At 31.6% G+C, this 6373-nt stretch overlaps 1 pseudogene; it reads left to right on the forward strand.

Annotated features, from left to right (window-relative positions):
• The first annotated feature begins 2171 nt into the window (after positions 1-2171).
• LOC139863336 (probable RNA-binding protein ARP1) lies at positions 2172-6164 on the forward strand (annotated as a pseudogene).
• Positions 6165-6373: the final 209 nt, after the last annotated feature.

Below are 6373 nucleotides of genomic sequence, written 5' to 3' on the forward strand. Positions count from 1 at the left end.
AGAAAAATGAAGTTACAAGGTATAAAGCTAGACTTGTAGCTCAAGGTTTTTCTCAAAGACCGAGAATTGATTATGAAGAAACTTATTCCCCTGTTATGGATGCAATTACTTTTAGATACTTAATCAGCCTGGCAGTTTCTAAAAATTTAGAAATGCATCTCATGGATGTTGTGACTGCTTATCTATATGGATCACTTGATAGTGATATATATATGAAGATACCTGAAGGATTTAAGGTACCAGAAGCATCAAATGCAAAACCCAAAGAAATGTATTCGATTAAATTACAAAGATCTTTATATGGGTTAAAACAATCGGGACGTATGTGGTATAACCGATTAAGTGATTACTTGATAAGCAAAGGGTATACAAATAACCTTACTTGTCCTTGTGTTTTCATTAAGAAAACAACATCCGGATATGTGATCATAGCTGTTTATGTTGATGATCTTAACATCATAGGTACAAATAAAGAGATCCATGAAGCCATTCAACTTCTAAAGAAAGAATTTGAAATGAAAGATCTCGGAAAAACCAAGTATTGCCTTGGTTTACAAATTGAGCATATGCCTAATGGTTTACTTGTACATCAAACAACATATACTGAAAAGATTCTGAAACGTTTCAATATGGACAAGGCAAAACCATTAAGTACTCCTATGGTTGTTAGATCACTCAATGTTGAAACTGATCCATTTCGTCCATGTGAAGATCATGAAGATATTCTTGGACCAGAAGTACCATATCTTAGTGCAATTGGAGCTCTTATGTATCTTACAAATTGTACAAGACCTGACATTTCTTTTGCAGTTAATATGTTGGCAAGGTTCAGCTCTGCTCCTACCAAAAGACACTGGAATGGGATCAAACACATATTTCGATACCTTCGAGGAACTACTGATTTAGGATTATTTTATTCTAACGAATCAAAACAAGATTTGGTTGGTTATGCTGATGCAGGTTATTTATCTGATCCACATAAAGCTAAATCTCAAACTGGATATGTATTCCTAAATGGAGGTACTGCAATATCATGGCGTTCTCAAAAACAAACACTTGTTGCTACATCATCAAATCATGCCGAAATGATTGCATTACATGAAGCTACTCGGGAATGTTTTTGGTTGAGATCAATGACACAAATCATTACTGATTCTTGTGGACTAGAACGCGATAAAAGTCCAACAATTATCTATGAAGATAATGCAGCTTGAATAGCACAGATGAAAGAAGGGTATATCAAAAGTGACCGAACCAAACACATACCTCCTAGATTCTTCTCATACACTCAAAATCTCATTAAGGATAACGAGATTGAAATGAGATATGTTCAAACCAGCAAAAACTCTGCTGATCTTTTCACGAAAGCACTTCCAACTGCTATTTTCAGAACACACGTTCATAACATTGGCATGAGACATGTTCAAAAGATGTAACAACCGAAGCGATGTCTACTTGAGGGGGAGTCAACTCCATGCTGCACTCTTTTTCCCTTAGCTAAAGTTTTTCCCACTGGGTTTTCTTTAGCAAGGTTTTTAACGAGGCAGTAACTTACAGTTGATCTTCAACAAACAAAATTGCTATCCAAGGGGGAGTGTTATAATATATAAATATATATATATATAAATGGATAGTCAATTATTGATACACAAAAGTAATATTATTGTATTACCTAAACTTGTGATATTTTTGCTATAAATAGCCATGAATGCAAGCATTAAACTTGCACCATTTCTCACACTTACAAAGTGTTTCTTTCTTTCTCTCCATTATCATCTTTGTTCTTACACTTCATTATTAGTATTCTTAATCAAGAATCAAACCACTAAAGGTAGTTATAAGCCTACTGAATTATAACAGAAAAGTTATTAACGCCTGGTTGTCATCTCTCACGCACACAAAAGAATATCATATTCCATTTGTGTGTGTATATATATATATATATATATATATATATATATATATATATATATATATATATATATATATATATATATATATATATATATATATATATATATATATATATATAGATTAAACCCTTTATTTCTTTGTTTCCATATTTCAGTTACTTTACACCATTAACCCAACCCTTTTTCTCTTCTTCTGTTAAATAAAAAACAAAACTAATTTAAATGACAATCATGAACAACAACAACGACGTTAGCAATGCCGGAACATTATTTATCGGACCATTCGGTGACACTACGCTGACCAAAGTCTTCGTAGGCGGATTAGCATGGGAGACTCCAATAGAAGCTATGAGAAATCATTACGAAAAATACGGCGATATTCTCGAAGCCGTTATAATCTCCGACAAAACTACCGGTCGTTCAAAAGGCTATGGATTTGTACGTACTCCTATTATCATGCACCTTCGCGTACCATATCACATTTCCTTCTCAACTACTCCGTAACTTTTATTTTATTTTATCACGTGTCACTAGGTTACGTTTAAGGATCCGGAATCGGCTAAAAACGCTTGCGAGGATCCGACACCGGTTATTAACGGCCGCCGTGCAAATTGTAATCTCGCTTCACTCGGCGCACGCCGCCAAAGTTCGTTAAACGTTGTCCGACCGTCACCACCGCCTCTACATCATCAAACAGGTTTTTATAGTTTTTTTTTTTTTAATCGGACAACAACTCTGAGTAGTGTACGTTCTTAACTCCATAAAAGTGTTGCACACTTGCACATACAGTTATATATCACGTATTAATTTTAAATTGATACTGTAATTATTAAAGTTTATAACATGTTTACGAGTAATGGTATTTTTATTGGAATTGATAATTTGTAGGACAGGATATGATTGTGGGACCAAGATCTGGTGGGGAGATTACACCACCTCCGAGTCACGTGCAGTGGTACTATCATCCAACTCAAACACCGGCATCACAGTTTAACCACCACCAGGCTGCCGTGCCTTATTACGGCTATACTCCGGCGACTTATGTGGCTACAGCTGACATCAGTTACAATCATGTATGTGATTCCAGATCAGTTACAACTCAAATGCATTTATCGTCATGAATGTGCACACACCTATATTTATTACAAAATTGGAATCATAGTTATTGTTAATTACTAATAATCTAAATTTGATAAAATGTACGAGTAATATAATAATTATCATGGTTATTTGTTACTGTATTTTAAGAAAAGCAGAGATCATATGCAATGTACATTGATGTTGATACATTGCTATCTGTAGTGATATCTATAGACTATAAAATATATTTTGATCAAATATATTTTGATTCAGTGTTGATTATAATTTTTTTTATACATTGTTATATTTAATTACCATATTTAAATGTGATTTTAGAGTTATAGAGTAAATTTTTTTGAATTGCAGAGGATATCTAATATATATTTTGGAATTGTAGATAATTGTATATTACATTGAGTGGCCGTTTTTCCTATATATAAGAGATGTTTAGGGCACTAGTTAAACTATTAGGGAGTATATTTATAAAAAAAAATTTGATTTCGGTTGAATTACAAGGTATGAATATATTCTTTATTATTACAGATTTTCTTATTTTATTTTGATATAATTATCTTTGTATAAAAATTCTATGCTGTAAAGACTATGATTAACGTTCCATTTTTTCTAACGTGTGATAGAAATTAGCATATTATTAGGTGAATAACAATTTTACAAAAATGTTTTTGATGTAAGAGATTTAATCAAGAGGGAATCACTTTTTTGGGGGAAAGTAATTTTTTTTTTCGTTTTTTTTAAATTTTTATTTTTTCAGACATCAAGATCACATTAAAAATATGAACATTTAAAAAAGACATTTTGTGATGAATTTTATTATTTTGGCGGTAAAACGCTCGAAGAAAAAAATGAAAACATTCAATGCATTGAATGTTTTGATTCTGAGTTTTTTTTTTTTTAAGGGGTCAGAAATTAGGGTTTATAAATTAAGGGGTTAGAAATTAGGGTTTAGAAATTAGGGTTTTGGGTTTAAAAATTAGGGTTTAGATTAAATATTTTAACACGAACGGTTTAGAGTTTAGAGTTTAGGGTTGAGGGTTTACTGAGTAAACCCGAAAACCCTAAACCCTAAACTCTAAATCGGGCTAAATTCGAAAAATACACTTCACAGAAGATGAAAATAAAACGATGCAAATAAACTAAGCAGCAAAACATTCAGTGCATTGAATGTTTTTATTTTTTTCTTCGAGCGTTTTCCCGCCAAAATAATGACATTTATCACAAAGTGTCTTTTTTAAATGTTCATATTTTCATTTAATCTATAATGTTCGTGAATAAAGTTTTTTCAAAAAAAAAAAAAAAAATTTGCTTCCCCCTTCTCCAAAACAGTGTTTACTTCTTGATTATGATCATTTGATGTAATTTCAAAATTGAAACATATATGCGATTTTACAGAAGAAATTAGGATATACAACTGGGCCTACATGAGCGCATGTGTATCCTATTCCGGCAATGGTGGGTGCGCACAAATTGATGCCATTGTACCCGATGTATCAATATCATCAATCTCAAACAATGGGCCTACCGGCCCAATTCTATTGTGCCCCAATATCTGCTCGCCCAATGGCTATTGTTCCTGCTGGATTTTCAAAGCCCAGACAAATTGCTCCATCACCAGGTATATACGCTTTATATACTACAGTAGTTTTTTTTTTTTTTTTTGGACATCAGCACTTTATATACTACAGTCTACAGTAGTATCTTAATCATTTTTATAAGATACTACGGAGTATTTGAATTTTATGATTTCTATCTTTATGTTTAAAATCTAGATTATGATATAATTTAAGAATGAATCCTTAAATTTCAGGTTAATTTAATGTTTGGAAGTATTTTTTTTTATTGAAACATTAAAGATTACAACAAATATACATACATTTTACTAATTGTTTTGTGAAATTTTAATTAAGTTATCTTCACATGTAATTATGCTCCTTTTGGACATCATGTTTTTGACCATTTTGCCAGTAGGGTTTGTGGCAGAATCACATGGTTCAAAAGATGATACTTATATATGTACAATAAAACAAGTGTTCATCTTTTTTACCCATCACTTGCTCACACATGGGGTGTAGTTTCATTCTCTTATATAATTACAATAATGGTCCTTACTTTAAACCCAATGCAAAATCTTAATCCTTCATAGAAAGACCCTCTTACCATTTTTCTCTATCAAAGGTACTGGAATTCAAAGGGTTGTAATTGTTTTGGACCTATTTTGATGTAACATGTTATGTGACATAATATAATAGAAGAGTTGTACTTTTGGGGGGTTATTATGGAATTTGGAAATGAGAACTACTAATGATAAAAGTTTAGTTTGTTTGGCTGTAGGAGTGATCAGTATTTGGTTTGAAACCGTGGAACCCGAAAACCAAACCGAAACCAAACCGGAAAAAAATCAAACCGAATTTGAAAAACGGTTTTCGGATCGAGTCAAACCGAAACCGAATTTGAATTCGGTTTTTGGTTTGGTTTTCGGTTTTGAAAATTCTGAATTCGGTTTAACCGAAAACCGAATTCAAAACCGAATTCAATGTTTTTATATATTTAATTTGTATATTTATGTTTTAATGTCATTATAATTTGGGATCCAATCAATAAAATATATTCTCACCCATATGACGATTTGGTAACTCACAATATAATTATGTTACTCAAATTATTATGTTATTCTTCTTAATTACAGAAGCGGTAAACGTCATAATTAAGCTGTAAATATTAATACATCATCGAATTCTTTATAATTTAATAGTACGTCAATGTTTTAGGATATAAATAACTAAGACATCAGTAACGCCATAATTAAACTACCTTCGCTCTCAGTTTTTTCATAATATTCGGTTTTAACCGAAAACCGAACCGAATCCGAATTTGAATTCGGTTTTCGGTTCGGTTCGGTTTTAACTTTGAATTCGGTTTTCGGTTCGGTTTTTGGTTTTGCCCAAAAAAATTTCAAAACCAAATAAACCGAACCGAATAAACCGAACAAACCGAAAACCGAACCGATGAACACCCCTATTTGGCTGTTGAATAGGTACAGTTGGAGAAAAAGAACAAGCTTTAACAAAAGTGGCTAAAAATTGGCAATTAAAAAAAGATGAGGGGAGTAGAGTGGCGTTTCAGAACAGCATTATTTTATTTGGTCTGCAATGATTGCTCTTATTTCTTTCATTTTTTTAATTACTCGTGATTTTATTTTAATATACATGATTTTTTCTATTTAGATTAACTCATTATTATTATTAGTATCATTAATCATTAATTAATTTTATTTAATTTATTTATACTGAATACTTTATTATTTAGGCATTTCATCTATATATTAGATTCATTCTTTTATATCAAAAATGTGTTGGAGCTAT

Source organism: Rutidosis leptorrhynchoides, chromosome 8 (genome assembly GCF_046630445.1).
Source record: "Rutidosis leptorrhynchoides isolate AG116_Rl617_1_P2 chromosome 8, CSIRO_AGI_Rlap_v1, whole genome shotgun sequence".
NCBI classification, from domain to species: Eukaryota; Viridiplantae; Streptophyta; class Magnoliopsida; order Asterales; family Asteraceae; genus Rutidosis; species Rutidosis leptorrhynchoides.